Below are 6,000 nucleotides of genomic sequence, written 5' to 3'. Positions count from 1 at the left end.
TTTTTTATGTTTTTCAAAACAGTGATGATCCAAGTGGAAAGCATGTTTTTTGTTTGGAAAAAAATACAAGAAAAAACAATATTGTGGAGATATTTTTAATAACAACACTTAAGAGAATTAATCATAAATTCTGCCACTTAGCAGAAGATGCTGTTCGTATGCAAAAACCATTCGTAGATTTATAAATGCACACATGTTTAGAATATAACATAATAAATATACATATGTCGGCATTCAGAACACTTCCTAATAACATGATCATTAAAAATTTAATTAAGGGCGAAGCCATTTACGCTTAATCAACCGAAAATATCCTTTGATATTTGAAAAAAAAAAACAACACACAGTAGACCTTAGGTCGGTGCAATTCTAATTTTTTATCTATCAACTTAAGTAAGTTTTTAGTATAATAAATGTCATTTATCAAAGAAAAATGCTTATTCAAATGTTTTATTTTTGTATACATATTTAAAAAATTATTCTTAATAATAAGAACGCTCGCAACAGTACTGACCTAGTGAATCTATACTCTACTCCGTTCTCTACAAGCACCTCTTTTACACATACTTACTTTTATGGTTAGTTTTCTATAATAAGCCTGCTATAATCGACCCAAATCAGTGGCTTTATATTAAATTACATATACATAGCTAACTATATATAACAAATCATATGACTGTATAGACAGATGTTTGAATAATGCTTTTCATTAACATCAATAAACTAAGTCAAACTGTACTAATTAGAAAATGTGTGCTACTTTCAAAACTGTTCACAACTTTTATCTGTTCTCCAACAGCACACATTAATACAAAACAAAGAAGAAGAAAAAAACACAAATTAAAAGCACAACATATGAATATGTGAAATAAAGTTCATAGTTCTGACAACTGCCAAGCGCCGTGGCAACCATTCATGCAGAGTCAAGCGAACTGACTGCAAGCAAGTAGTTAGTGCAGAAAGATAATAAAGGAAATGATGAAAATGAAAACGTAAAATGATTTTTGTACAACAACTTTCAACTTTTTACAAATGTCAATTAAAATCTCTGCTTTCAACTCCGAGCAAATAATGATTGCGTTGAAGTGGAAAATTTATTTATTTATCTTGTGTTGCTGCTGTTGTTGCCTTTGATCTATGGGAAGTAAATATCGACTGCACTGTAGAATATGAAAAGCTTACTTAAGCTTATGTATGTTCTTTAACGGACACACGCACATTGACCCGCACTACTCCTTCACCGTCTGTGAACGAGCATATTGAACGGAAGCGAGCTTATTTCGGTTGCTTTCATTCGGTTAACAAACTGAGATGTGAAAACTCTGTTTTCAAACAGAAGCACAAAAAGAGCATTTTATGCACAAATTTGTGTAACTGCAATATATGTAAATATGAGAGGAATATCAATCGAAGTTGAGCATTAAAAGTAAAGCCGTCGAGAACTTCAAAACAATTGCAGAGAATGAATGAAGAACTGTAAAATTCATGCCAAGAGTTAATAGGATCAGCAAAATGTCTTTAAATGTCCGGTGCTCTTTAGTCTGTAACGGATTAAAGAGAGAGAGAGAGAGAAGGAGACAGAAAGAGATAGAGAGAAATAGACAGAGTGTGAATGAGATAGATCGGGAGAGAAAAATACAGAGAGAGAAAGGGTGGGGTGGTTAATGCCCTGAGTGTTCTCAAAATGATCCACTTTGTTTCAACCCCTCGCCCGCATAACCCGTTAGCTGGTATGAAAAAACGCAAGCTAGAAGGCGCGTCCTCGCAAAGGATAAATGCAACAAGTGATCTTTTGTCCTCGCGACCCAGACCGATCCACAGTTGTAGCGCCAAAGTAATAGAAGAGCCATTAGTAAATTATAGAAATGAGTACTTAAGGCTTGACTTAGTTTAAACGTATTTCTTATTGATTTCGGGCACTTAAATATAAATTAAAATTGTAACCGAATACTCATCCGAGTTTTGATCCTTTCATAGGGGTTTTTTTTTACGTGGCTGGTCCCAAACACTGCGCACAAACCTTAAGAGGGATGATAACACGGCTATAACCGCGAGTTGGTGCCCACGCCAATAAAGAAGATAAGAACAAGCTAATCATTTAAGTTCTCAATGATGATTTACAGTGATCAGAGCGATAATCACTAATGATTTCGGGTACCAAATAGGGTATAAAAGGAGCCGGTACTGATTTCGATGAATTTATAATTCAAATTATATAGTTTCGATTAGAAGTTTTTGGTGTCGATTTCGTTTACTTTAGTTCGTATAAAAGTAATTGCTATCGATTTACAAGACTCCATAAGTAAGTATTCAGTAATAGTATACACGACTCAGTAACTAAATATTCGGTAATCAATCCCAGAATTCATTAGAAACTGAAAGTACTACTCAGAGCAAATTAAAACCAGTGAGCAAAATTCGGCACTAAAAGCAATTTATACATGAGTACTCAGTACCCATTCAAAGTACTCGGCGTCAATTTATACATGAGTACTCAGTACCGATTCAAAGTATTCGGTGTCAATTTACTTAACAGGTTTTACCACGTTAGAACCACGCAACACTGAAAACATGTCAAAAACAAAGTGCTCCGCTAAATAATTATTTCACTTTAAGCTCTTCAAAATCTTCATGGAACATTTATCAGTGCTCACCAATTGCAAATACACACACACGTTTGCGGGAAGAGGAAAGTATGTACTCGAGTAATTTGTTTATCAGGATTAAAACTTCACTGCCAACGGCATGTGGCAACAAAACACCCAACCATGTTCAACTCAACTCAACCTCATAAAACTTTCCGTACGGAGCGATATAAGCATTCAACAGCTGCCTGTACGCATTTCAATCGTATCACCGGCAAAACAGTCATACAGGTACGCCGCCTCTTTTTTGTACTTTTCCCGTATTTACATGCTGTATTTATTCTGTGCCATGAAGCAGGAGCATCAGCACCCGCAATGCTTACATAGCAACAGGAGCAGCGAGAGCAGCAATTGTTTTTGCCGCTACAGCTATTAACCGTAAATGGAAAATAAGTTGACGAAAGCATGTTGTACGAGCAAAAAAAAAAAAAAAACAAAAAAGGGGGTACAAGTTGGGAAAGCATGCACATAAAGAAACTGAGTTTCCACTTTTCTGAGCGCAAACAATGCAGGGGAAATATTTGTTGAAAATGGGTAACAAAAAGACAAGAAAGCCGCTGTCGACTTGTTAGTAAATGAATGACAGCACCGTCAACAGACAATAACAAAACATTAATTTTCATTGCGGGAATGAAATGTGCTTTCTTTTTATAGTCTTTTATATGTTTGTACCGGTGCCAGGCTATTTCATTCACTCAGCAAATGTAGCGTATAACAGCCGACAGCTGTGCTACGATTTAATTAAAAATATTGCTGATTTTTAGTTGAAGTTGTATTGTAGTACAACTGTAGGAGGTGAATACTTTTTAGTAAGATAGTAGTATACCTTTAGGAGCTATTTACTTTTTAACGAAATATGAAAAATAGATTAAACTATTTTTTAGCATAACTTTAGGAGCTTTACAATGTTTTTAACATTACGTATGGCACGTCATTTTATTTTCTAGCATACCTTTAGGAGTTATATACATCTACATACAGTTTTGAACCTAACATATGGCAGAGTTATTTTGTAGCACAACGTTGAATTTTCTTCCAGATTTGCAAAGCAAGCATTTGTTCTGTTTAAAACTAGCGCAAAATGAGTTAAAGTAAGCAGAATATTTATAAATTAACAACTTCAAATTTATTTCTATTAGGTATAGCTTTTTAAATTTGTTGTTACAACTTTCGTAGTATACAATGAGATTTAAATGTATTTTTTAGCATAACTTTCGGAGCTAAACAGTGTTTCGAACATAACAAGCTGAGCTTTATAGTATTTTGAAGCATATACAGTTTTTATCTTTGCATATGACACCACATGGTCTTTTGTAGCGTACCTTTAGGCGTTATATACAACTATGTAAGAGGAAATTGTGTTTTGTAGCATAATTTTCGGCAACAAATGTTGTCATAAACATTCGGTGCATATTGAAATAAATTGAAATTTATTTTTACCAGGTATAGCTTTCTAAATTGTTTGCTAATTTTTTGTAGCATACTATGTAGCGCTGAAAAGTATTTTTTAGCATACCAGTTGGAGCTAAAAAGCATTTTGTGGGGTTGAATACTAGTTTGAAGCATACCATTAGGAATTATATGCAGTTTTTAGCTCCGCATATGACACTACATAGTATATTATGTCATTAAACACATTTTCGTAGCATAACTTTCGGCAAAAAGGACAGTCTTTTTCACAATTTTAGCTCTAAATTAGTTAAAATAAGCACCGTATGTTTATAAATTAATAATTTCAAATTTACTTTTACCAGGCATAGATTTCCAGCTGTGAATTTCTTAGCATACTCTTAGATATTAAGCCTTATACAAGCGTGTTAATTAAGCTTGCCTCAAAAGGGGTCAAAATGATGTAAAAATAAGTATATATTTATAGATTTAATCCCTTAGCTCTTAACGTAGCTGCACCGCTCCTGTGCCGCATCCGCAGTGTAAACTCATTAAAAATGTGTGCGCTGTGTCTAAAAGTTTTTGCGAGTTAGCAAGCATACTTTTAGGTGCGATTACAGTTGACTGCTCGCAAAGATCCATGTATAAGAGTATAACACAAAGGAAACGGTGCAAACCCAAATATTTCTGGTTGTTGTTCTTCCGCACTTCAAACAACTCATTTCCTCTCAGCTTTAGCTCGTTATAAATGCAACATTTCAGTTTAGCAACTTTTTTTTTGTTAATTTGCTAAGAAAGTCTGGAAAATGTAAAGAAATATGTCACGTGCAGCTGACTCGGCTGACAGTGAGGTAAAATATAAGAAAAGTTCAACGCAATTAGTGAGCAGAAGATAAAGGTAACTTCAACGTTGTTAATTATGAGAAATGTTTTAATTTTGTAAAACTTGAAAGAGAATTTGTAAGATTTTGGAGAATGAAGAGCATTAAGCATATTTATAATTTAGGAAAAGTAAATAGAATGAGTTAGGTCAACCGTTTTTGTGACGGCGAGATAAAACTGAGCTTTTAACATCATGAAAGAAATCTGGAAAATCATTTCGTCAAAGATTACAGACAAACTAAGGTGTTGGATCTGGGATTTAAAGACCCTAAAAAGCAAACGGTAGCGTCAAACTATAAAGTATAAAGAATTTAGTTAGCGATGGTTTAATTATTTCACTGACCGTTTCTATTGACAAAAACATCATCTAAGACAGAGTTGTTCTCAATGAGCTGGATCCACTTGCGAGTTTCCAAAAATCGGTTTTTGTTTCGCGTATTTATCGATTGTTCATTTATATGTATAAAGTTCAAAAACATTCTTCGAAATTTGATACGATAAATTGTGAAACGACTAACCGATCGTAAAATCACTTTCTTCGACCTTCTTACACACACATTGTCAGGAAAAGTGGAAAAAGGTATATTTTTGATTTTTACAGTCACTCTAAAGTATATCTTTCTTCGACCTTCGTAGACATATTGTCAGGTAAAGTCGATAAAATAAGATTTTTCATAATAATTTCGATTTTTAATCCACTCTGGAGTACTTTGGACCTTCTGGAGTCTATTGGACAGGTAAAGACAATAATATGCATTTTTGGATAGAAATGCTCATTTTTCAAGCTTCGGTCAGCACTTTTCTCATTTACAGTAATAATATTTCTTCTTTGGTTTTGGTATTGGGATTTGAGATCATTTGAAGATAATTTTAAATCTTCCTCCGAAGGGCCTCTGGGATACCGGTTACGTGAAAAAGAGATCACCGATTATTAAAGTACAATAAGCTCTCTAAATGTACATTATTTTTATATACATATTTAATGAAGAAAATGGCTATTTGTACAAAAAAAAATCACAAAAAAGAATTTTTCCTGGCTTTCAAGAGGATATAACCGCTTTAATACCAACAATCTATGTCACGT

General features: G+C 33.8%; 1 protein-coding gene across 3 annotated transcripts in view; it reads right to left on the bottom strand.

The window, feature by feature from the left end:
* Positions 1-6,000, bottom strand: part of LOC108967862 (stathmin) — a gene marked incomplete in the record, with an annotated part of 205,871 nt that overhangs the window by 73,051 nt on the left and 126,820 nt on the right.

This window comes from Bactrocera latifrons, unplaced genomic scaffold, assembly GCF_001853355.1.
Source record: "Bactrocera latifrons isolate USDA-ARS-PBARC rearing strain unplaced genomic scaffold, ASM185335v1 scaffold_2, whole genome shotgun sequence".
NCBI lineage: Eukaryota > Metazoa > Arthropoda > Insecta > Diptera > Tephritidae > Bactrocera > Bactrocera latifrons.
Note: the sequence above shows the minus strand (reverse complement) of the source record. Positions and strands in the feature narration are given on the sequence as shown.